This window comes from Haliotis rufescens, unplaced genomic scaffold (assembly GCF_023055435.1).
Source record: "Haliotis rufescens isolate VD_foot unplaced genomic scaffold, xgHalRufe1.0.p SCAF_14, whole genome shotgun sequence".
Classification (NCBI taxonomy): Eukaryota; Metazoa; Mollusca; class Gastropoda; order Lepetellida; family Haliotidae; genus Haliotis; species Haliotis rufescens.
This window is the reverse complement of record NW_025963824.1, coordinates 27,090,055-27,117,193: the sequence shown is the minus strand read 5'-3', so window position 1 is coordinate 27,117,193 and position 27,139 is coordinate 27,090,055. Positions and strand designations below refer to the sequence as shown.

General features: G+C 39.7%; 1 protein-coding gene across 1 annotated transcript in view; it reads left to right on the top strand.

The window, feature by feature from the left end:
* Positions 1 to 785: 785 nt before the first annotated feature.
* The window catches only part of LOC124131190, a 118,879-nt gene continuing 92,525 nt past the window's right edge, over positions 786 to 27,139 (top strand). Inside the window, exon 1 of the mRNA XM_048395454.1 lies at positions 786 to 1,067. The gene's annotated coding sequence lies outside the window, so the exon portion shown is untranslated. The remainder of the gene's footprint in view (positions 1,068 to 27,139) is intronic.

Below are 27,139 nucleotides of genomic sequence, written 5' to 3'. Positions count from 1 at the left end.
CTTGATAATAATGGTGTAGCGCTGCAAATATATGCATATGGTATAAAAACCCTTTAAGAAATATGTAACCCAGTGGTGGGCAGTTGAATATCTTTGCCCAAATATTTCTATTCACTTAGCATAGATAAATGCTACTGAGATTATGACGAAACTCGGGGACTTCAGACCCTATACGTGAAGTAGGCACAAGGATGTTGAGCAAAGCCTCTGTGTAGCACAAGTCCCCCAAATTAGAGACTATTGTGGTGAATATTAACTTCTTTTTGGATTTGTTCAAAAGGTCTGATTTTAATGAGACTGTGGTGAGTTCTAAGGTGAGGGGCGATGAAGAGAAATAGCACTTAACGTCGCGTTCAAGATTATATTACTTGTGACGTGCTTGTGTGAGTGAGTGAGTATGGTTTTACGCCGCTTTTAGCAATATTCCAGCGGGGGACACCAGAAAGGGGCTTCACACATTGTACCCATGTCGGGAATCGAACACGGGTCGTCGGCGTGACGAGCGAACGCTTTAACCACTAGGCTACCCGACCGCTCCGCAACGTGCATGCACGTGTATATGACTGCTTGTACTAGTTTGGACTTATGCCGGTTTCATATTGCCGGTGTCACGAAATATATTCGCCCCCAGAATAAAATCTCCCCCCGGCGAATTTATACCGGTACAGTTCCGCCCGTCTCGAAATAAACTCTCCCCCACCCTACGAAATAAAATCTCCCCCCAGAATATTTCCTCCCCCGGCCTACTCGGAAACCAGGCCATTGGTGACGTCCTTCCACCGCTCTCACTGAAGGCCGACCAGTCCTTGTTTTCGCCCTTAATGCGAGGAGCTTTAGGCAGCGTACCATCATTCACTCACTCACTCAAAGCTACAGAAATGTCATCGTCACAACACACAAGCCAAGCTCTCATTCTCAGTAAACACGTACCCTAAATACCTTATCTTTTCACGTGTTATGTTCAGGGTCATTTGAAGATATAACGACAGGATATTCATGAAAACTGATTAAAGGACAGGTAAGAGTGTCACAGAGCAGTAGTCAACCCAGGGATACGTAAGGGATACGTAAGTATAACCTCACCTCTTAATGTGATCAGTATTTATAGAAATCTTTCTGAGTTATTTGTTCGATGAACAACCTACATGCTGATATGTTTTCCTTTCCCGGCAGTACTACACGTTTACTACGGAAACCTTTCAGGGCCTTTCGTTTAAAATATTTTTTTAAATGAAATTTCAAGATACTGAGTTGAAATTTCAAGTTATTATCTTAAAATTACAAAACGATTATCTTCAAATTTTAACTAAGTATGTATCTTGAAATTTGTTTTAAAGAAAAGAAAGCCGCACATTATCTCATATTCATTTTGGGTATGGCTTCAACTAACATTTCACCATACATTGCTTGCAAGGTATCGTATGTTGGCTTACACACAGATTGTTGTAATCGGGGTCTGTCATTTACATCCTCGGCTCTGGCGGGTCACATGACAATCAAATACACATCCTAGATCAAAGTCGAACCTTACACGATGTTCAAAACGAAGCTAGGAGCTAACGAAACCGTCTCGGGGACAAAAGTGAGTTTAGTCCGTCCTACCTTCCTCATTTATTCATTCAGATAATGTTCGCACTTACTCATTTCAAGTGGCTGGAAAGTAGGGCGGATTCGTCGTCTTCTTTCGTCGCCAACTTTGACACGATCGTTTACACTAATTGTGGTGGCCATTTTTCTGTTTTCACCAATAGTGTAGGTCAATAGGAGACATTGGTTTTGTCTGGTGTATTCATAATCAAACTTTCCCATACAAAACACCATTTATTGTAATAAAAATGAAAACAATATTGCTTGTTAATGTCTGTAGATGTCTCTCATTTTCAAAAAGTTCCTTCAGTTCAGTTCAATGTATGTGTCTATGTGAATATGCATGTGCGTCAGTGGCTCTGTGTGTATGTATGTGCTTCTCTGTGTGTGTGCGTGTGTGTTTCTGTGTGGCTCTCTGTGCTTCTGTGTGCGTGTGTGTCTCTTTGTTGCCTCATGTCTGTAGGAATCGTATGTCTATGTGTCTGTGTGCACGTGCATGTGCGTCAGTGGCTCTGTGTGTATGTATGTGCTTCTCTGTGTGTGTGCGTGTGTGTTTCTGTGTGGCTCTCTGTGCTTCTGTGTGCGTGTGTGTCTCTGTGTTGCCTCATGTCTGTAGGAATCGTATGTCTGTGTGTCTGTGTGCACGTGCATGTGCGTCAGTGGCTCTGTGTGTATGTATGTGCTTCTCTGTGTGTGTGCGTGTGTGTTTCTGTGTGGCTCTCTGTGCTTCTGTGTGCGTGTGTGTCTCTTTGTTGCCTCATGTGTGTAGGAATCGCATGTCTATGTGTATGTGTGTCCCACTGCTTGTCTCAATGTGCCTGTTTGTGTCTGTGTCCCTATTCGTGTGTCTGTATGTGCCGTTTGTGTGTAGGAGGCGTATGTCTATGTGTATGTGTGTCCCACTGCTTGTCTCAATGTGTCTGTTTGTGTCTGTGTCCCTATTCGTGTGTCTGTATGTGCCGTTTGTGTGTAGGAATCGCATGTCTATGTGTATGTGTGTCCCACTGCTTGTCTCAATGTGTCTGTTTGTGTCTGTGTCCCTATTCGTGTGTCTGTATGTGCCGTTTGTGTGTAGGAGGCGTATGTCTGTGTGTATGTGTGTCCCACTGCTTGTCTCAATGTGTCTGTTTGTGTCTGTGTCCCTATTCGTGTGTCTGTATGTGCCGTTTGTGTGTAGGAGGCGTATGTCTATGTGTATGTGTGTCCCACTGCTTGTCTCAATGTGCCTGTTTGTGTCTGTGTCCCTATTCGTGTGTCTGTATGTGCCGTTTGTGTGTAGGAGGCGTATGTCTGTGTGTATGTGTGTCCCACTGCTTGTCTCAATGTGTCTGTGTCCCTATTCGTGTGTCTGTATGTGCCGTTTGTGTGTAGGAGGCGTATGTCTGTGTGTATGTGTGTCCCACTGCTTGTCTCAATGTGCCTGTTTGTGTCTGTGTCCCTATTCGTGTGTCTGTATGTGCCGTTTGTGTGTAGGAATCGCATGTCTGTGTGTATGTGTGTCCCACTGCTTGTCTCAATGTGCCTGTTTGTGTCTGTGTCCCTATTCGTGTCTCTGTGTTGCCTCATGTCTGTAGGAATCGCATGTCTATGTGTATGTGTGTCCCACTGCTTGTCTCAATGTGCCTGTTTGTGTCTGTGTCCCTATTCGTGTGTCTGTATGTGCCGTGTGTGTGTAGGAATCGCATGTCTATGTGTATGTGTGTCCCACTGCTTGTCTCAATGTGCCTGTTTGTGTCTGTGTCCCTATTCGTGTGTCTGTATGTGCCGTGTGTGTGTAGGAAGCGGATGTCTGTGTGTTTGTGTGTCCCACTGCTTGTCTCAATGTGTCTGTTTGTGTCTGTGTCCCTATTCGTGTGTCTGTATGTGCCGTTTGTGTGTAGGAGGCGTATGTCTATGTGTATGTGTGTCCCACTGCTTGTCTCAATGTGCCTGTTTGTGTCTGTGTCCCTATTCGTGTGTCTGTATGTGCCGTTTGTGTGTAGGAAGCGGATGTCTATGTGTATGTGTGTCCCACTGCTTGTCTCAATGTGCCTGTTTGTGTCTGTGTCCCTATTCGTGTGTCTGTATGTGCCGTTTGTGTGTAGGAGGCGTACGTCTGTGTGTTTGTGTGTCCCACTGCTTGTCTCAATGTGCCTGTTTGTGTCTGTGTCCCTATTCGTGTGTCTGTATGTGCCGTTTGTGTGTAGGAGGCGTATGTCTGTGTGTTTGTGTGTCCCACTGCTTGTCTCAATGTGCCTGTTTGTGTCTGTGTCCCAATTCGTGTGTCTGTATGTGCCGTTTGTGTGTAGGAAGCGTATGTCTGTGTGTTTGTGTGTCCTTTTTCGTGTCTCTGTGTCTCCGTCTGTGTCTGTGTGTGTTTTTGTGTGTGTATGTATGTGTCTGTATGTGTTTTTTGTGTGTGTATGTATATGTCTGTATCTGTGTGTCAACGTATCTGTGCCAATATGCATGTGCGTCTGTATCTCTGTGTGTTAATCTCTGTGTTTGCATGTGAGTGTCTCCCTGTGCCCTCTTTGTGTGTGTGTGTGTGTGTGTGTGTGTGTGTGTGTGTGTGTGTGTGTGTGTGTGTGTGTGTGTGTGTGTGTGTGTGTGTGTGTGTGTGTGTGTGTGTGTGTGTGTGTGTGTTTCTGTGTATGTCTGTGTGATCATGTGTGTGTCTGTGTTATGTATGTGTATGTTTGCGGTTGTCTGGGTCATTTTCTGTGTCTATGTATGCGGCTGTGTGTATAGGCACGCGTGTCTGTGTCTATGTGTATATGCACGTGTATCTGTGTCTGTGTGTGCCTGTGTTCCACTTTTTGTGTGTGAATTATCTTTGTAAAAAGCGCATGCATATGTGAATGTATGTGCGTGTGATTGGATTCGTCACCAATTACTGGATTAAAAGACCTTGTAAAATTGTGAGTGAGTGAGTGAGTGAGTATGGTTTTACGCCGCTTTTAGCAATATTCCAGCAATATCAGGGCGGGGGACACCAGAAATGGGCTTCACACATTGTACCCATGTCGGGAATCGAACCTGGGTCTTCGGCGTGACGATCGAACGATTTCAACCACTAGGCTACCCGACCGCCCCTGTAAAATTGTGAGTTAACAGACAACGAAAGAAGCGTTTTAAATTATTTGGATCTAATTGCTGGGGTTGAGATAGGCCCAAGCCTGGTCTTCCTTTTGTTGATCCATTGCGTTTGCTTGCGGATAGTCTGTTTGTTTACTTATGCCATCAAGAATTATTTGGGTTTACTAGTAGACGTTGCAGCCACCCAAGCAACGTGTGATCTGAAATCTAACAGTTTGGTTGTATTACGTGCGACACGTCGTCGTGTGTTTGGACGTTCCTTTATGCTTGGGCGGGGCAAACATAGTAAAACAAATTCGTCAATCTTGAAAATAACGACGCTTGTTTGACGCGCACCATTTAATCAGTTTTCATGAATATCCTGTCGTTAAATCTTCAAATGATCATGTACGGAAACAAACTACGGTTTTGTATTTGCAGTGTAAATTTAAAACTTCAGTTCACAATACACATGCCTTGAACGTGTTTTTTACATTTGCAGTTTATTAAGTATAGGGGTTGTAGCATAAGTCAAACTGAGAAGATAGCAGGAGAACGAGGGATAGAGATCGTCGGACAAAGAAATTCTCACGTTGTGCTAATGCGTAAGATATTCGAATCTAACAAACAAGGGACGATAAGGGGCGACCCACTTCTTTACCACTGCACATATATCAATCTCCAAATTTCACTGTCGCTATCCATGAATGTGTCTTTTCAATTAATACCTTATCTTGAGTCAACACCGATCCCCCTGAGACATGAACATAGAACATATTCATCTCCCTACAGATCTGAGGCTGACATGACATTCTGTTAAGTTTCCAGCCATGGAGACAAAGCAATCTTGATGTTAGCTCGTGTTTTGAAATGTAGGGATTGTTTATGAATGTTTAGTCGTGAACAATAAAATAATCAATACACGCAATGACTTGCGCTTTTCTTAAACGTATATCACTTCTCCCTGAAGTGGGGCAGTCGGGTAGCCTAGTGGTTAAAGCGTTCGCTCGTCACGCCGAAGACCTGGGTTCGATTCCCGACATGGGTACAATGTGTGAAGCCCATTTCTTGTGTCCCCCGCCGTGATATTGCTGGAATATTGCTAAAAGCGGCGTAAAACCATACTCAGTCAGTCAGTCAGTCTCCCTGAAGTTGCCCTGAAGTTTTGATGCACATCAGCCACTGAGGCAAACAATGTTAATGTTAAATTGTGTTTATTAATTTAGCGACCGAGTGCCCGTGTGTATGTGTGCGTGATATTTGGCGCTAACTGATAACAGGAAGTCGACAAGTCTAACGGCGGCAGTGCAATAATGTGGGCGGTATATTCCGCACTGATAGATAATATTCAACGTCACATCGGCAATATGTCAGCCATATCATGACGAGACCAATTAATATATCATGTGGTAAAACATTTAGAGTTTATAAAAGTCTGTCGACAAGGGACAGTAAAACATAGAGAGTATCACAGATCTGTTTCTAAAATGAATATAATCTTAAAATATGACGATACATAACTATACATTATAAAAACGGCTATAGATCACGTGCAACCAAAGTAAGGCCACAATACTAGTGACCATGGGGACTTACAGTACTTCTGATCCCTAAATGGTACGCCAGCAGGATTGACACCATCCCTCGGGCTGCTGGCGATTGTCATGTCGTTAAGCCAAACAGTTATGGGACTTACCCTCTCAGGGAGAAATGTAATTAAATGTGAACTGATATTAATAATATCCTTGATTGATGAAACTTTGAAATGGATGGCAAAATCAACAGGCAACAGGACATGTTTGACTGTGATTCTCTCATCACAATGGATGCAGAATGGAGGATCCTCACATTTCAATAAATATCCATGTGTATATCTCGAATGGCCTATGCGATATCGTTGCATAAAGACCTCTTCAAATCTGAACTAAGAACCGAAAAAGATATAACCGATAGTAGGTTTTATTGCATGTAAATTCTTAATATCCACTTGGGAAGATAAATTAGATCTCTGATGTAACATCTAATGACAGGTTAATAATCACTGTAAGGGTTCAGAAGTGGTGTCATAGAGTTGCTGAGTGCTGCCTCTGCAGCAGCAGCAGCCATTGTGTTACTAACGATTCAAACATGGCTGGGCAACCACCAATAATAGATGTCATATTGATCAGAAGCAGGATCATTCTATACTTCAATAATTTCGATAAAAAATGGATTTTTGTAAGATTGATTTTGTATTGTCTTAAAGATAAATATAATAATAATTGTTTATGCCTTGATTTGTTACTATTGTATGCTAGTCCTGTAAATATGGCCTTTGATTCGGCCGTAAAAAATGGAACCGTTATCTGGTATTCTTTATCATATAATCCTGGATACAATGACATTCGCGCTGGCAACTGCGTCACCGTCTTTGGATCCATCTGTAAAAATAAATTTCTATGTATAATCGTAAAAAAGCTTCTTAATTGATTATGTTCTTGTTAATAAATTAGTTGATCTGTTTTGGATTTCTTTAGCTAGTTAATGTAAGATGCACCTTTTGTTTTACTGACTGCCATGGTTGAGAAGAAACCAGTGGAGTGGAAGCTGTATTTTCAAGACTTTTCGTAGAAGTAGAAATATCAGATTGTAGTCTTATTGCAACATTTTCCCGAGGTAAGAGAGTTAACTAACTATAAAAGTCCAGTTTCCACCCTTGCCGAACATGCATTGTTTAACATCGTGCTGACAATAACCACTCAGAAAAACAACAAAATTACACCATTACGAAATGCCACGCCTGTCCGAAAATGAGCGTCTGCGAGCCATTGTTGTGCTTGAAGCAGGATCGAGTCAATGTGATGTTGCAAGACAATTTTACGTCCACAGAAACACCATTTGGTGTTTATGGCAATTTTGGCAACAGACGAATGCAGTCAGAGACCATCCTCGGAGTGACGAGCCACGAGTTACCAATTATCGACAAGACAACTGGATTCGAACAACACACCTCAAAATCGATTCCAGCCAGCAACAGTGACTGCAAGAAGCATCTCTGGCCTTCGACGAACATCTTCACAAACCGTTCGTCGCCGCCTCAGATGTGCAGGGTATTGTCGCCAGAAGACCCGCCAGACGTCCTATTTTTACAGGAAACCACCGTCAAGCACGTTTACAGATGTGCAGACAGCGTCTGCAATGGCCGGCCATGCAGTGGGACAAGTTCTATTCACTGACGAGTCTGAAGTCAGTATGGCAAATTAGCCGTTTGAACACTTACAGGAGTCTTTTATCTGTTGCAAACCGAAATTGTTTCAGATTTGGTAAAAAAACATAACTTTGCATTAAATCTTATTCATTGTCACAGGAACTTTTGTTGTTCAGTATAGTTGTGTCATTAAAGTTATAAGATTTTCTCTACCCCCTTATTTCAGTACGTTTCTTGTGTAATCAGGTCTATACGGGTTTATCCCACCATGTCATGTAATTTGTACATGAGCGCAGTCTGAGGAGTGTCCCGGTTCGAGTTCAAATCATGTTGCTATCTGAATGATCTCAAGAAATATTAATTCTATTAAGGCTAGATATATTGAATACACTGATGTGTTTGGGACAGTTATATCGAAATATTCCTGATTCGCTCTACGATGTTCAGGGACAACACGGCGAGGACGACATGGCTGAGAAGACTGTGTTGTAGTGAAATAACAGTGTTGACCATTCAGAGAGACAACTGTACATGAAGCTTGTCTGATAGGTTATGATGACGTTGTGGCTGGTTGGTTGGTTGGTTTGTTGTTTTACGCCGCACTCAGCAATATTCCAGCTATATGGCGGCGGTATTTAAATAATTGAGTCTGGGCCAGACAATCTAGTGATTGATATTATGAGCATTGTTCCACGCAATTGGGATCGATGACATGCTTCAACCAAGTCAGCGAGCCTGACCACCCATTCCCCTTAGTCGCCTCTTACGACAAGCATAGTAGCTTTATAACGGCAAGCATAGGTTGCTGAAGACCTATTCTACCCCAGATCTTCACGGGTCAGATGACCATGTGACTCAGTTTACGATCACGCGGTGTCAATTGTCTTATGATGATAGTTAGACAAGGATTTCAACTGAAAAGAAACCACTTAATGTCATCTCGTATTTAAGGCAACATAAAGTCATATTTATGATTTGTTTGAGGTGATGTGTTTTTCTCAATTCAAATAGAAATTGAAATAGTAAACTGCTAACATGTATTAATTTAGTTATGTTTCCATGCTGGAACAGTTTCATTCATGTAACTTCAGTAGTTTCTGAGAAAACTTGTCCCTATTTCATGCAGTGTGCACTAAGCTGAAAAGCATGGAGCAAAGGCCAAAACTGCCCGTAACTCCGTAATAAATGAATTTAAGACATTTATGTTCGAACGCGTTAATATCATGAGTAGTATAGGTAATGGTGATTCTGGACCACTTCCACTGGAGCCAGATTTATATACCTATACCGCTACTACAGAGGGATTTTTTTTGTCAAAATGATGATGCGATTCAACGATGGTCATGAGTCGTATTAAAAGAAACATCAATATTAATTAATAATGAATAAAATTTACTATAGCCCACGAGGACATTGGAAAGGTATAGGAGCACTACAAAAATTAGCCACTGCGGCTAAGGTATCTAAAGATGTGGCCAAGGATTGGCTAACGAAACAAGCGATGTGGCAAATATACTTACCAGCACTGCGTTATATACCGAGGAAGTTTGATATTTTTACAACGAATGAAGTTCATCAGGCTGACCTCTTGTTTCTTCCCCATGAGAAGGTAAGACGCAAAACGTATAAATACGGTTTAACCGTAGTGGATATGGCTAGTCGATTCAAAGAGGCTGAGCCATTAACCTCGAAAGATTCAACAGAAGTAGCTAATGCACTGAGCTGCATATATAAACGCGGACCACTAAAATGGCCCAAGCTATTTCAAGTAGATCCTGGTCGCGAGTTTATGGGATCAATAACTAAACTGTTAACAAAGCACGATGTCGAAATCAGACATGTTGAAAAGGGGGCCCACCGTAGTCAAGCTATCGTTGAAAGATTTAACCGGACATAAGCCGAACATTTGTTTGGCTATCAGTATGGGATCGAAAGGAAATCGGAACGATTAAGATCAACCGAATGGGTGACACGATTATCAGCTGTTGCATCAGTGCTGAATAATGAAGTAACAAGATTATTCGGGAAGGAACCCTCCGATGCGATGTAAATGAAATCTGTGACTTCCGAATCTTCAGCACTGAGGAGAGGCGAAGAACAAAAACTTCCGGATAGAGTAAGTGTAAGATATTTATACCAGCCTGGTGAACTCGAAGGAGGCCTACGTCACGCAACCGATCCGATTTGGTCTCTTAAGATATATAACATTAGTGGATTGGTTATGAAAGAAGGAGAGCCTATTCTTTATTAACTTAAAAATGGACCGGGCAGGGCATTTCTACGAGAAGAGTTGTTCATAGTTCCTAACCATACAGTATTACCACCATAACCATAGGCATAGGTAGTTACACCACCCTTATCAATCCATCTCTTTGTATCTGAGGGGGATAATGATATCGATGTCTTGTTCATTCTTAATCCATATATCCTATGATTGTAACTTCTTAAAGAGCTCATCTCGTGTTTGAATGTTCTACCGTTGAATAATGCTTCTTTATACTGCTCGTGTTTGATATGCCTTTTCACCACATACTTCTTAACACCCTTAACTTTTCTTATCTCTCCATTTTCGGACTTCTTTATAGAATACATCTTAGGTCTTAATCCGACATACTCAGCTACAGGGGTCCTAGCACATTCATCCTTCATCTTACCTAACACCTTTTTATTTACTATGCTGTGCAGTGGATTATCTTTTGGGTAATCACTCGTGTCGTACATATCTATTTTTTTCTGCCATATCTTTATACACATCCTCGGTTTGTATTTCCATCAACAAAGAATCTGTGTCGGTGTATAACACCTTGCATCTATCACCGTATTGCTTCTTAAGTTTGTTGTAATAAAAGTCATACATTAATTGTTTTGAATACTCATACCAACGTACACTGGTCTGTTGAATTTTATATTACTCTTCTGCATATGTAGTGCGGCTAAGTTGTTATCAAATATCTTGCTTCTGTTGAAAGGCGGACTGGCTATAAGTTTCCTGAGTCTTTCTTCCTCATTAAACCTGACTAATTTAACATCAACACGCTTCCTTAGATTCTCCATAGTTTTACCAAATACTGAGTTATTCATCAGCTTATGTAGATTCTTATTCAAAATCGCTGGTAGCAATCTTTCTTAAATCTGTGTTCAGCCTTATATAGGGCTCCATCCAAGGGCTTTGATCAAACTTTAGAACTCTGTGTAGTTTCTTTAGTTTCATACCTAACGATAGATATAACTGGAGATTTCTGAAGTGAACTATATATTTAGTCTTATCCATCAAATTTAGAGTTTTAGGTTAGCTAACCTTGTATTACCCATCAAGGAGTGTTGATATTCCGACCTCCAATCTTTATTAACCATTAATCTTTCAGGAGCTAGTGGATAACTGTTATGATCTTTATGTAACGAATTTGGATATTCCAAGTCAACATCTAGTATGTACCCTTTATCGGAATCTGAGGAGATATCATTCACATCAATATTATTCACATCTATCCACACAAAACCGCCCGTGGGTAAAGGTTGACTCATAGCCCATCCGTACAAATTGTTGGCGTGGAGATATAATATGTGCGTGTCAGGTTTACTCGGATCATATCCTTCCACTAAATTATTATAAGCCTTAGAATACCTTTCTGGCGCCATCGATATACCACCTCTTAATCTTCTCATAAACAAGTGAATATTGTTTTTGGTAAGTAGTTTTAGTTCTACACCGGTCTTCTTCAACAATGCTTCCCATGATAGTCCGGGACTTGAATAGTACCATGCCGGATTCAAGCCATATTGTTTTAAACATGTCTTTCTGAATATCTCGAATAAATCGGTGAGTAACAGTACATCGGTTTTTAAGTACTGATCGTGATAATCACCTAAATTCTTACAACCTAATTTATCCCACACCGTCAGAGCGTGTTCATAATCGGCATCGGTTATTTTAGATTCTGTTAAGTTACTATAGAATGATTCAAGAGGTGGTAATTTAGTTTCGTTGAATCTAGACCAATCATCCATATATTCGTAAGGATATACACCTTTTCTCAACAACAAATGATGTGTTAACCAATCATTATATTGATTTATTATTGCAAAGTCATCGGGTTTGTTCGCATTAGCTAAATTGTCCAGGGAAGATAACAGAAACTGTACAGAGTCAATGAATCTAAGTCCATTACTTTGCTTTATTCTGGCTTTCCCATCCTTGTCCGTCTAATGTATAGTTTTAGTCAATAAGAATGATATGTATTTTTCCATATTATTAGGAATACACGTTAAACCGCCGTCGGTCTTTGAGATAGCTTGCATGATGAGATATGAATCATATCCTCTAAGGTTATGAAACACAACGGGGATAGGTATTGTTTGAGAATTCAGTTTTAGTTGCAAGTAACACTCGTTATGCACGGCTCCCCCATAATTATCCATGACATGGCAATGATCTCTTACAGAATGCTCATTCAGGGGTTTATTACAAACATGACAACTAGTTGACTTCTTATAGGCCCTCCAATCATCCCTCGTCATACACATGGGTTTCTTACGCGATAAATTTTACCTGATTGTTCTCTCTTCGTTTTGTAGATATTCTAGGAACTTACCCGCTGCATCGGGACCTCTGTAAATCAATATTTTCCCATCATACCTTACAACTATATATCCAAACCCATAAGGAATATGTTCTTGAGTTTAGTACCTAAAACTATCTTGATTGCTTCAGACTGTATTTTCTATAGGTTTGATAAGTGTCAGAAGTCAGAGTAAATTACATACAGTACTGGCATTTGATTACAATTATGTTCGAATCTTAACATATCTTTCCCCTCTTTAGGCATATCAATCCTGACAGCAGTCCGTCCAACACTTCTGCAGTCTTCTTTATGCGCTTCTCATAGATCTTGTCTGCTGTATCCATGCAAGCATCTTTCACAGAAATATTTTTTTCCTGCATGTTTTGTTTGATCACATAATAGCCTGCTTAAACTCTTTATCCACGTATAATGATATTTACCATCTTTTAGGATCAGAAATGAATTGATTCTGGGAATATGTTCCGGAGCGGAGCTTATCCTGTGTACAACAATTCCTTTAGAAGAATGTCCGAAAACATTTATTGCTAAATTATTTTGCTTTTCCGCCTTATCAATTTGTGAGATTGGTGAAGGGTCGTCTATTCCATCAAGGTTTAGTCCATCGTTTTTGGGATAGCTAGAAGACCTATCCGGATGTTTGTCTACGGGGAACAATGCAGATCTTATCATCATATTGAAACAGACATCGCCTTTATTTTTTACATTAATTATGGCTTTTTTTCTTTTTATAAAACGGGGGTAAATCTATATAAGATCCAACTTTGAAAGGCATATAATTTGCTATATCTAAATATAAACTATCGATTTTATCCACACCTCTATTAGTCCAGTTTTCTAAAGTTTCTTGTATTGTCTGAATTAATGTATCTAATGATGCGTTTATAGTATCGGATTCGGTTATAACTTCTTGATTGCTACGGAAATATGTTTCGGTATATTCAGTGCTATCGTCTGTGTTACTTTTACTCAATGACATTTTAATCGTCAGCTGGTATTTTATACTATTTAAATCATCTAACTCCTCATTAATTTTGCTTGATACGATGGGATTAACATAATTAACACCCATGTTGGGATTAATATCAATTTTCCAACCTCTTAGATATTTACCAACGCCGGCTGTGGGTACAATTTTTAAATAATCAACTGGTTGATTATTTTTATCAACATCATCGGATTGATTATTATCTAGTAAAGCGATCAATCAGCTTTTCTCATTCGAGAATAACCTCTCAGCCCACTGTTTTTCGCTTGAGCTTTGAGTTCTCTAACAGTCTGGGGTTTGTTGTATTCCAAACCATGTAAATCAATCAATTCAGTTTTTCTCATTCAATAATATCCACGTAGACCACGTTGCTTTGCCAAAGCTTTCAGCTCTCTGACAACATAAGTCATTGTGATATATAAATACATGTGAACTAATGTCTAATTGGTTTAAATTCTACCCAATCTATTTATCTCATTTCAGTGAGCCTTTTTCCTCTCCTAAATAATTTGAAACCATTCCTTGTCAGCACCGTGACTCTTACATAAACAGTAACTACCTTTGACCCCAATACCCACATACAGAACACGAATAATTAATATCCCCTTTTCTAATTGCAATGGAATGGATTCCACAAAAATCCAACATACAGCTCTTTCCACAAATTTGTGATTGGCCTATGCGTATGAATTTACATCTTGATGTGCCTCTCGCTATTGTGATAAATATACACTTCTAGTATCATTTGTCAAAATGCATGTCATCAGCCGAGTCCTGCCCAGCCTTACATAAGCAGTCAGCCAGTCATCGCTATTTATAGATAAGCCGTCAGGGTTACTAACAGCAGAACAGCCAGTCAGCGCTATTTATAGATTAGCAGTCAGGGTGACATAGCTGATAAGACTCAGCCTGACATAGATCATGGTTTATGCATAGTCATTGTGTAGCTAAAAATAGCAATGACTGATAACCCAAACATTATAAATGCTATCTCGTGGTCTCTATGAGCCTCTGATGGTGAATAAAACTGACTTATTGTTGGTCTCTGTATTGGGTCAAGTTTCTTCCCATAAACAAGGAAGTATTCGTACATGGCAGATTCAACATCCTTAAATGTTTGAATTGAATGTCCTTGCTTACGCAGTACTTCATTAATAAAATCTAATCTTAATATCCTATTTCTGGTCCATTGTGACTGGGCTGCTTCGAGTTGTTCTAATGCTTTATTATGTGGTTTATGCTCCTCTTCAACTTTTTTAGCGTTTGATTCTCTCAGAGAATTATCATGGAACTGTTCTGGGTGAACAATACCTTCCAAATGACGTGCTGGTTTTCTTGGGGAATTAGTCAGCAAAGAGCCAGAGTCACAGGAGACTAATCACAATTTTATTTACAAGAACAATTAACAATTTACAATATCTTAGAAATTAACTGAGGGTGCCACAGAGAGTCGGTACACACTCTGGGCTGTGGGAGAGAGGTCTGCTTGGTAAGAGAGTCAAACCCCTTCTCTGCTTAAAACCTGCCTACAATATGTATTTAACAAAAATTTAAACAATAGAAAGGAATGTGATTGGATGATACACGCTTGGTTGTGTCCTAAGCTAAATGGATGGCTAGACAGAGGGGAATACTAAATCCTGTTTATCCTGTTGGACTGGCACTAATCTTGTTGACATATTTACTGGATGTTTTGAAAGAGATTAGGGTGTCACTATAGATGAGCTTGTGTGGGGGCTAATCCTTAATGCCCTATAGACGAGCTTGTATGGGGGCTAATCCTTAATGCACTATGGACGAGCTTGTATGGGGGCTAATCCTTAATGAGTCTTAATTGAAGTAATTTTATTCTAATATACCCCGGTAGGTGATGACAGATATACTTAAATAAATATCCTTTGTCTGGGAGATGGGATCTTGATACCTTAGGCTAGCATTTATCTAAAAACTTCAAATCAATTAAACTATGTAGACGTAACTCTTGTCTTATTGAATAGTATGTCTAGAAGACGCGCTCCCATTACCTTAGGCTAGCAACCATCTAAAACAGCTTTAACTAAAACTACTGATATTTTATATATGCATTTTACCTAATGATATTTATAACTTGGTAAACTATAATTATATGAAATGATGTATAAATATTACACCACGATAACTCATAAAAGCACTTGATGTAGATCTAATTATTATAAGATAACTTAGTATAAATGTTATCCCATGATAACTTCCCCTCCGTCTGAAAAAGTTTGGACCCCAAACGTGTAAAAATAAAAATAATTAAGGCTTAGATGGACAATGTATAAAGTTAAACTGGTAGTAGTGAATAATAATTATTATAGAGTCTCTTTGACATAAGGGAACATAATATAAAAATGCTGTCATCAGGGGTTCTGGATGTGGAGCTGGCTTGTCTTGGCACTCTGTACTGGTGGCTTTATGGGTGATGTAGGAGGCCTTGAGTTCCACATCCTGGATTGGGGTTGTAAGGTAGTAGGCTGTGTCCATGGAGGTGTTACATGGAAACAAAGAAAAGAGAGTTAGCATGTTCAAATAATATGTCATATATAAATATTTCCTTAGTTTGTCTGTAATAACTAGAAAATAAAACAAATATGATAATTATGATGTAAAAGATCAGTACATAATTATTACTAAACGGTGTCATGACCAGGAAGGATGTATTGGCGGCAAATTACAAAAGTTTATCATGAAAAAAATAGTAATATCCTTCTACTTTTGGATACAAACATTAGACACATTATATGTGCATGTGCATATAACAAGTGCCCTGATTAGTTACATTAATACGGTATACAAAAGGTGTATATCATTGTTAGTTTTCGTAACTATTTGGTTTGCCTTTTTTTTGTTTTGGTTCATTTCGGTTGTTAAGTTTACTTTATTTGAATTTGGTTTGTTTCGCTTTGATTTTCCTTCGGTTCAATGCGATAGGGTTTGGTTTATTTTGCTTCGGTACGGTTTTTGGGTTCGATTCCCAGTATGGTTTGGTTCGCTTAGGTACGCTTTGGGTTCGATTCCCAGTATGGTTTGGTTCGCTTCGGTACGGTTTGGTTCGCTTCGGTAGGGTTTGGGTTTGCTTCGGTACGTTTTGGGTTCGATTCCCAGTATGGTTCGGTTCGCTTCAGTACGGGTTGGGTTCGATTCCCAGTATGGTTTGGTTCGCTTCAGTACGGTTTGGGTTTGCTTCGGTACGTTTTGGGTTCGATTCCCAGTATGGTTCGGTTCGCTTCGGTACGGGTTGGGTTTGCTTCGGTACGTTTTGTGTTCGATTCCCAGTATGGTTCGGTTCGCTTCGGTACGGGTTGGGTTCGCTTCGGTGGGGTTTGGGTTTGCTTCGGTACGTTTTGGGTTCGGTTCGCTTTTGAGATTGGTTGATCAGGTCAATGCTCAAAATTTGTTGTGATACAAATAACTCAGATGATCAGGCTGATGCCACTTGTTCTCAACTGGCGACCCATAGTGAAAAGACTGGACACAAGAAAACATAACAAGATACAGCTAATAGCTGTTTCGTGATTTGCACCGTTTATTCAGGAGATTTTGTATTTTGATCAAGAATATGTGCAATTGGCATTGTTCGGTATGTACGGTAAGGTTATCAAAGTATGGTAGATGGGAACTATGGTCTGTGGCTAAAATACGGTAGTAAAAGGTGTCGATGTTTCCAAAGTCTTTATCTGGAAAAATAACCCTTTTGGATTTATAAATTGGTGGTTCCTCTGGGTCATATCGAGGATTATCTTCTATACAAAACCAAAAACCGAGATCCTGCCAGCTATCATCAAGGTAGCGCTGTATGAGGTGGGGAGGAACACTTTCAAAATAGCATGTGAATTGACCAGGATATTCTTTGTATGAGACCTTGACATAGCAGTCTCCTTGAATAATTTCAATGCCCATAACTCTTTCTATTTTATGATCTACTTTTCGTAGGTGTTTTGGAAAAAAACGATATGGTTTGACATCTAATTCTATGCATGGTTTGGTGTTGTCTTGCTTGATATTTCCGGACATTGTATTCCCTGACAGAACATTGACTGATTTATTGTCTTGTGCTGATTCCTTTTGGTCGAAAAACTTATGATTCTTCAGTGGACGTTTTCGTCGTTTTCCTGACATACTTCTTTTGAGGTGAAATTCTCTCCGAATGGAGTCTGGAATGCTGCTGCCATACTCCCATGTGTTACCTCTTTCTTGATCCTTCCATTTTACTCTGTAGTAGATTTTGCCATTTGCTCTCTTGGAACTAACAATTGAGTGGATGTCCTCTGGATTGAAGACCTGAGGGATATCCTTGGTTTGATTACCTGATGTTGGACTTGGAGGTTGTACCTGGCTGTCGTCGGGTTGTTTTCTGGATTTGGGCTGGTGATGCTTAATATTCACTCCTCTTTTCCCTTTGTTTACCTTTTCATTTACCTTGGTTGGAGCACTAGGACCTGGTGTGGCATGATTTTCCTTCCTTGTTGCTGTGGGACTGGTAGGTTTTTCTGTTGTACTTGAAACAGGGTTTTTCTTCTTTGTTGGGGTCTTTTGCTTTGGACTCTTGTTGCTGGAAGTACCTGCCTTTGTTTTGGAATTGACCTTCTTACCTTTCTGTTGTGGAGGTGATTGATCAGTAGCCTGGTAAGTTGAACTTGTTGATGGGGAATTGTTGCTGTCAAACTGAGTATCATTGACTGGTTCCTCGTTGTCATCCATGACTCCTGAATCTATGTCACTGGGGTTATTGAGGTATGGTTCTGGAGGATACTGTGGACGATCAGCAGGATCAAAATATGGCTTCAGACGGTTGGCATGGACCAGTGGTTTGTGTATTTTGTCGTCAGAACTTCGGCGTAGTTTGTAGGTATAATTTGGACCTGTATGGATGATATAATAGCTACCATACCACTTTTTGGTTAATTTGTTGGAAAGGCCCTTTTCAACTTTTTGACAGTAAAGCCAAACTCTTTGACCTGGGGCGAATTCTGGTTCTTTAGCCTTTCTATTATATTGTTCTGAATACACCTCCTTAGCCCGAGCAGTGTTTTCAGCTGCGATTTTTCTAGTGATTTCAAGCTCCTCAAGCAAATTGGAAAGATAACCTTTGTTATTGTGGCCTAAATTTTCTTTTGGAATTAATGCTACATCTTGTGGAGCTCTCATTTCCCGGCCGAAAAGCATAACATATGGGGATTTTTGAGTTGATGAATTTGGAGCCATCCGATAGGCCATCATGATGCCAGGAATGAAACGGGGCCAATCATTTTGAGACTTGTTACAGTAGGCTCTCAGTGATTGATTGATATAAGAGTTGAGCCTTTCTACACAGCTGTTAGTTTGAGGATGGTATGGGCTGGTATGGGTAAATTTAATTGCCAAAAGTTCACAAATTGCTTTGATAAGTTTGGACATGAAGTTCTGACCTCTGTCTGAAATTAAGGTCCTTGGAGCGCCATACCGACAAAATATTTCTCTGACGAGAACATCTGCTACTTCTTTGGCTTCTTGGGTCCGAAGTGGAAAGGCTTCACACCATCTAGATGATGCATCTGTGATGACCAAAATGTATTTGTACTTATCTGCTGTTGTTGGCAGGGGACCGAGAATGTCAACGTGCCATCGGGTGAAGACCTCTTCTACAGGTAGAGGACGAAGTGGTGCCTTCTTGCCATGGTAGTGCCTCTTGGTCTGTTGACATACCTCACATGTCTGGACATAAGTAGCAATATCGCTGTACATTTTGGGCCAGTAGTACTTAGGTCTCATGGTGTTGTGCATCCTTTCTTTCCCATGGTGGCAACCGCCAAACTCTGAGTCATGATAGGATTGCAGGACTTGATTTCTGAGGGTTCTTGGGACTGCCAGCTGTTTAATGAACTTGTCTGCGTGGCCTTTCTGTCTTTGTGGAACGAATCTGTATAGGATGCCTTCATCAATTTACAAAAGTATTGGCTTCGATAAGAATCTTTTGACGATCCTTTTCATTTTGTGGAAGGACATCATCCTCTTTGTAGTCAAAGATTTGGATGAAATCTGGACAAATCCTTTGTAGGTGACGTAAATTTGGATGTTCTTTTATACTTACTTCAACCAATGTGTCTTGTGTAACATCAGCATTTGTAGCATGTAATGCTGCGACAACATTAACTGGTACTGACTGATAATCCTCTTCATATTCAAAGGTGACTGACCAATGTGTTGTCTGTGTGTCTGATTCTAAGTGATTGACAATGGGTGTGCAAATATCCTCAGTCTGAGTTGTCTGTGTGACTTGTGTGGATGAATGGGTGTTTGGCAAGATTGTGGTACTGCTAGTTGATTTGCTTTGCTGAGTTGAAGTTACTGAGAAGACTGTTTTCTCAGCATCTTCTTCTGTCTGATCATTACAGTTAATATTTACCTCATATTCCCTACGTGAGAGAGCATCGGCATTTCCATTGGCTTTGCCGCTGCGGTGAACAATGTCAAAAGTGTAGGTAGAAAGTTCCAAAGACCATCGACCTAACCTACCTGTGGCATCCTTGATGGATTTCAGCCACTTCAATGCTATATGATCAGTGTAGACTGTGAATTTGGAATTTGCAAGGTATGGACGAAAGGATCTAATGGCTTCAACTAGAGCTAAGCCTTCCTTTTCTGTAATGCTCCAGTTCTTTTCGCTGCCATGAAGAGCTCTACCACCAAAAGCTATTGGATGTTCATTATTTTTCTCGTCTTTTTGACTCAAAACAAAACCTATGCTCATATCACTGGCATCAGTTGCGAGAAGAAATTCTTTGTCAAAATTTGGATAAACCAGAACAGGTGTATTACTCATAGCATGTTTCAGTGTGTTGAATGCCTGATCACACTCAAGTGACCATTGGAACTTTGATTTCTTTCCTACTTCTGCCTCTGAATGCTTCTTTAGCAAGGCATTTAGTGGAAGCGCTATGTGAGCGTAATTTTTCACATACTTCCTGTAGAAGTTTGTGAGGCCTAAGAAGGAGCGAATCTGCTTTTGTGACTTGGGCACTGGAAAGGTTCTAATTGCTTCAATCTTTTTGTCATCAACTTGAACACCTCCACATGATAAAACATGACCCAGAAAAGATACTTTGTCCGTTGCAAAATTGCATTTGGATGGCTTTAGTGTTAATTTTGCCTGTTTCAGATAGTAAAATACTTGCTCCAAATGTTGAAGATGCTCTTCAAAGTTTTTGCTGTAAATTATCAAATCATCAATGTAGATCAGCGCAACCTTAAAAAGCAATTTTCGTAGCACTTTGCTCATGAGCTGTTGAAAACAAAGTGGAGAATTTGTCAAACCTTGGGGCAATCGTTTGAATTGATAAAGGCCTTGATGGGTGACGAAAGCAGTTTTATGCTTTGAATCTTCATGTAATGGCACTTGGAAGAAGCCATTAGCAAGGTCTAAAGTTGAGAAGATCTTAGCTTGTGCATTGGCGATGTTATCAACAACATCATCAAAAACAGGAAGAGGCCATGACATTGGTAAAGTGACAGAATTCAACTTTCTGTAGTCACAAACAAATCTATATGAGCCATCACGTTTCTTGACTAGGATAATGGGAGCTGAATACATAGAAGTTGACTCCTCGATCAAATCATACTTCAGATAATCATCTAAAAGTTCTTCAGTGACTTTTTGGAGATGAGGAGATTGACGATATGGTCTACTCTTAACGGGTGGGTGGTTGCCAGTGTTAATGGTATGATGGTGCAGGTCAGTCTTACCTAAATCTGCAAGACTTGTTGAAAACATGTTTCTATTTTGTCCCAAAAATCTAAGTAGTCTGTGTCGTTGGTCTGGAGTCAGTTGTGTATTGGTCAAATCAAATCCTAACTCCTGTGCAATTTTGACATAATCCCTGGTGTCATTGTCTCTCTTCTCATTGTCGGTGTTAACGGTACTGATGAATGGTTGGTCAGAGCCGATTTCAAAAACAGAGTCTTTGTCAATGTAACTAAATTTGCCTACAACTGTACCCTTGTCAAGAACCTTTTCTTCTTGGGAGGGATTCATAAGCCTAAATGTAGCAGTCTTGTTTTTTGATTTAGAAAGAGTTCTACCGCCTGCTACATTAGAATGAGCAGTGAGGGAAGCAATGGGTTCAATGAGGATGAGGGAATCCTCTTTGGTCTCTGATAGTCTGACCTTGAAATGAATTTCACTCTGAGGGGGGATGTAAATCTGACCTATTGTTTTTGCTAATCCACTAATCTCTTGCACTGAATTGGCTATGAAATTGATATATTGCCTATCTGAGGTGCTGTTGTTGAGTATCAAGGAATGACAGCTATAATCTAAGACTGCATCATTGTCATCAAGGAAGTTCTCACCTAGTATCACTGCCTTCGGCAGTGTAGGCAGTACATAGAATCTTTGAGAAAATTCCTGATCCTCAATGACAAAATCTAACACAACTGAACCTAACACTTTGTGCAATTCGCCGCCAACACCTTTTACCTGTGGAAAGGGTGAGTTTCCAAGAGTAAGGTTTTCAAAAGCTGTGCTCAGAAAAGCAGACGAAATACAACAAATGGATGCCCCTGTGTCTACTAAACAATTTGTTGTTGTTGTGCCAAATTTTGCCTGAATTACACTTTTGGCAAGGGGCTTAACTAAAGACACTGTTGGAATTTCACTTTCAAAGTTACTTTCCATACCAGACTCCATATTTGCCATGACACCTATTAGTATGTACCGTACTAGATTAAAGGATGACAAGAAATCAACAATGTATTACTTACAATATTTGAAGACTTTTTCTTCCTTTGTTGGTGTCTTTGGAGGAGTTGGTGGTCTTTAATCCAGTGTTGAGGTCAGAGGTTGATGCAGCTTGCTTGTTATTCCATCAGATGATCACAGTTGGACATGTCCTCCAATGGGTTCTTGTAGCTGGTCGTAGTTAGTTCCTGGACTCTGTGGTTCCGAAAACGATGATTCTCCGCCAAATTATCATGGAACTGTTCTGGGTGAACAATACCTTCCAAATGACGTGCTGGTTTTCTTGGGGAATTAGTCAGCAAAGAGCCAGAGTCACAGGAGACTAATCACAATTTTATTTACAAGAACAATTAACAATTTACAATATCTTAGAAATTAACTGAGGGTGCCACAGAGAGTCGGTACACACTCTGGGCTGTGGGAGAGAGGTCTGCTTGGTAAGAGAGTCAAACCCCTTCTCTGCTTAAAACCTGCCTACAATATGTATTTAACAAAAATTTAAACAATAGAAAGGAATGTGATTGGATGATACACGCTTGGTTGTGTCCTAAGCTAAATGGATGGCTAGACAGAGGAGAATACTAAATCCTGTTTATCCTGTTGGACTGGCACTAATCTTGTTGACATATTTACTGGATGTTTTGAAAGAGATTAGGGTGTCACTATAGATGAGCTTGTGTGGGGGCTAATCCTTAATGCCCTATAGACGAGCTTGTATGGGGGCTAATCCTTAATGCACTATGGACGAGCTTGTATGGGGGCTAATCCTTAATGAGTCTTAATTGAAGTAATTTTATTCTAATATACCCCGGTAGGTGATGACAGATATACTTAAATAAATATCCTTTGTCTGGGAGATGGGATCTTGATACCTTAGGCTAGCATTTATCTAAAAACTTCAAATCAATTAAACTATGTAGACGTAACTCTTGTCTTATTGAATAGTATGTCTAGAAGACGCGCTCCCATTACCTTAGGCTAGCAACCATCTAAAACAGCTTTAACTAAAACTACTGATATTTTATATATGCATTTTACCTAATGATATTTATAACTTGGTAAACTATAATTATATGAAATGATGTATAAATATTACACCACGATAACTCATAAAAGCACTTGATGTAGATCTAATTATTATAAGATAACTTAGTATAAATGTTATCCCATGATAGTAGAAAAAGCTAGAGCATTAACAATAGCTCCACTGACCATCATCACAATTGTTGCCATATTTATATGAATATAAAATATTCAAATGTTTTATTACTTCATTATGTCTTCTTGGATAAGTCCTTGTTTGATGAGGTATCTTTTGTTGCCATTGCCAATCCACTATCAAGAACCATCATACTAATATCATAACCATTAAAATCTAGCTTGGGTGGTGTGGCTTTATTAATCATTTTAGCCATACGGGCATAGCCAATGGCCAAGCCGCTGACCACCGCTGAATGATACGCTGCGTTTACCAACATTAACGTCTGTAACTGGAGTAGTCATTCTTTTCATAACATTATATGGGGGCTTACCTCTAATTGAACTTGTTGTTGTGTTATCGGTGGTGACGTTTTCTCTTTTCCGGTCTTATAAAACAACCATACCAACGCTTTAGCAACAACTCCTAGTGCATAGGGAGCCCAAGTTTTAATCAGATGACTATTTTCAATATGCCGTTTCAACTTCCTCGCTAACGCACACTTTTTACCAGTGGTGATTTTTCTGGGGTTCTTAGTCACTCTGGCTTGTGATTCCTCTATCGCTGGTATTTACTCATTCACTTGTTGTGATTGTGTTTCCACAATCTGTGATACAAATGCGGTTATTTCCTCATTCACTTGTTGTGGTTGTGTCTCCACAGTCTGTTGTGGTGTCACTTGAGTCTCCATTATTAGTAAGTGGGCGCTTATGTTTAAATTGTCACCGACACTAAGAACATTCCGTATCTATGATAAAACTCACAGCTCAGTGCACTTATAGCGTGTTCGATGAATGGGTCTTTCTCTAGAGAATCGCATAAATAAGGGCGATGTTCTGCCAGAATAAGGAAGAAACGTACTAGCTACGACTGTGTATAAATGTAACATAGCCGAACCTATTGTTTTAGTCATGGTAGCTCCCAGTCTAGACTCGTTATGAGCGTACATTTTTTTAATTTCTGCGTCGGTCATGTTATCAATTTTTTCAGTGGTATAATTTTCCCCAAAATATTAGGAACATTTTCCACCGGCTACCAAAGCAGCAAGTCTTTCTCTATGTTTATCTAAAGATTTATCTGTATGTTCTTCTGCATGTTGATCTGGTTCTTTGGCATTTGTTCGATGAGTTCATCACATTCCATAATGTAATACCTATGGAGATATTTATGTCTAACATAATGGAATACGGCATATCCAATACAGCCTGAAATAATAAACTGTTGCAAAAGAATGAGGATTTCAAACCATATTATTACATAATAACCGCTAATGTTCAATTTTATCATATTTTTGCTATTTTTGCTATATGTTTGCTCAGCAGTTGCTGTATTTTTGCCTAGCAGTTGCTATAATTTTGCTCAGCAGTTGCTACATTTGCTATATGTTTGCTATATTTCTGCTTAGCAGTTGCTATTTTTACTATATTTTTGCTTAGCAGTTGCTATTTTTTGCAATATTTTTGCTTAGCAGTTGCTATTTTTGCTATATTTTTGCTTAGCAGTTGCTATTTTTGCCATATTTCTGCTATATTTGCTGAGCAATTGCATAAGCAGATGGTTGATTGGTTTTTAATACGAGTTTACAATGCTTCGTTTCTGCTAACAGTTCTCTGATTTTATCTCGTTCGAGCTTGGTATAAATAACATCATTTTCGCCTAGACATTCCACAAATGAATCTCGGTCTTTGCAATGAAACAGGGCTACCCATTTGGTCTGCTCTCTGAGATCTTTCAGGACAGAGTTGTATTTTTGAGTAAGTCACCGAAACGCTGTGGTGAGTATGCCGTCCAGAGAATGCTAAATATGAAAGCATATCTTTCTTTTTGGTTAGTTCACTACAATCGTCTATTATAAAAAGGGTTGATTCTCCTTTGTATTTTTCGTGACATACTCGTAAACAGTCTTGTAGACGATTGCCTGGATCAACTCTGTGCATGCTGGGATCATTCATTACCCAATCTCTCCATAGGTATGTTTTATTAAAGCTTATAGTCGGGCACAGAATAATAATATGGTTGAAAACGTCCCGATGATGAATTTTTTAAAATATCTAGAATAAAAGCTGTTTTTCCACAACCCGTTTGCCCACAGATGATAGTGCAGTGCGGTTCTTTAGGTAAAAGATTATTTATAGATCGCTTGCTCGAATCGTCCATGCTGTATATGAAGTTGCGCGTCCATAATCACATACAAATATATGTTGAATTTACCAGCCGCTTCATGGTGCTTTATTATCTGTACAGTAACACCCTCGCTAGCATTTTCTATTCTCTGCCCACTGCTGTGTAGTTGGTCATCGTCATTTGTTCGCATGTTGAGCCACAGTGCATACTTCGTGGTAAGGAATTCAGCCATTGATAAACACCCGAGAGACAGATCTTTCGCGACCGCGTTAACTTCTGGGCTTCGTTTTAGAGAAGGGAGTTTTTTAATCTCATACCACTGTTGATATGCTCACATGCCTTGACTATATAGTTGATTAGGCACACCCTCGATAGTCTATCAGCACCCACACGTGGTCTCAAAGTGTTCTGATTACAAATACCTTGGTATTGTAAGTTTTCCCATTCTTTAGCCGTTCTCCAGAGATCCATGTACCAGAAATATACATCGCTGTCCTCAATACTCAAAACTTCATCACTGCTAATTTTAATCACGATTTTCTTAACAATCGCACGACCTATGTTCTGAACGAGCTCTCTGCTAGCGTCGGTAGAATTCAAACTAATAGTAAATGATAGTCGTGCAGTTCCCGGAACTAACACATCATGTGCGCCGAGATCAGGAAAGCAAACCAGAAGCGTTTGATTCTGATCAATGGTACTCAATTAGTTATAGTTACAGACTGGCGAATTGCTTTGATACCTAATGGTTCCTGAAGTCTATGTTGTGGGTTTAACTTGCCTCCGTATTGCAAAGACATTGTTATATTGAAATTATGTAACCTTATGTTTAATATAAAAATGGATGATATTTATCTAGATAACATAACTGATACTAGTACAATCGAAGAGTGTACTGATAAAACCAGCTCTACGAATCTTAACGATGAACTTTTGAAACCAGACGTTAATGATTATTACGATGCCTTAAAAGAAACCCCTATACTATTCAAAGTTTATGATAGATAGTAAAGGAATATTGCAACTGAGTGGCTCTCCGGATATTGATTTTATGAATTCTCGTACTCGTAAGCCCCTAGCCATGTTTACGATAGCCAGTAAACACGGCATCAACATTGTCCATAATGAATTAGGTTTTGTAGACTACTCACGAGAAAAACATTCTGCAAACACTACTGAGGTTCTTCGGACGGTGCAGGCTGAACTCGGTAACATAGATAAAGATAATTTGGAAGAAAGCTCGAAGCTGGCCTCGGACGGACTCGGAGAAATCTTGGATACATACTACAATAATTCCACGTTACAGGTACCACCATCCTCGGAGTTCAGTATTAGGGAATTACGAGGCCTTGACAAGGCAATGCAAACAATGCGGGGAGCTATCCAAACTCGACAAGCAAATAGCTTATGCAAAAACAAAACTTGAACAGGCGGGTTATGAATTCAGTAGACGCCACATTGCTGAAAGATTGTGTAACTTAGAAGACGAAAGATCGTCCCGCCTCGAAGCGGCTTCCAGTAATAGAAAGACACTTCATTCACAAATCAGTCGAATTCGAGAAACTATCGATCAAGTCCTCAACGACGATGCTACACTGGCCGATAAAATTAAAACATTGTTCAGAGAACAGGGAATAACCATTGCTAGTATTTTAAGCGCATTGGGATTTATTATATC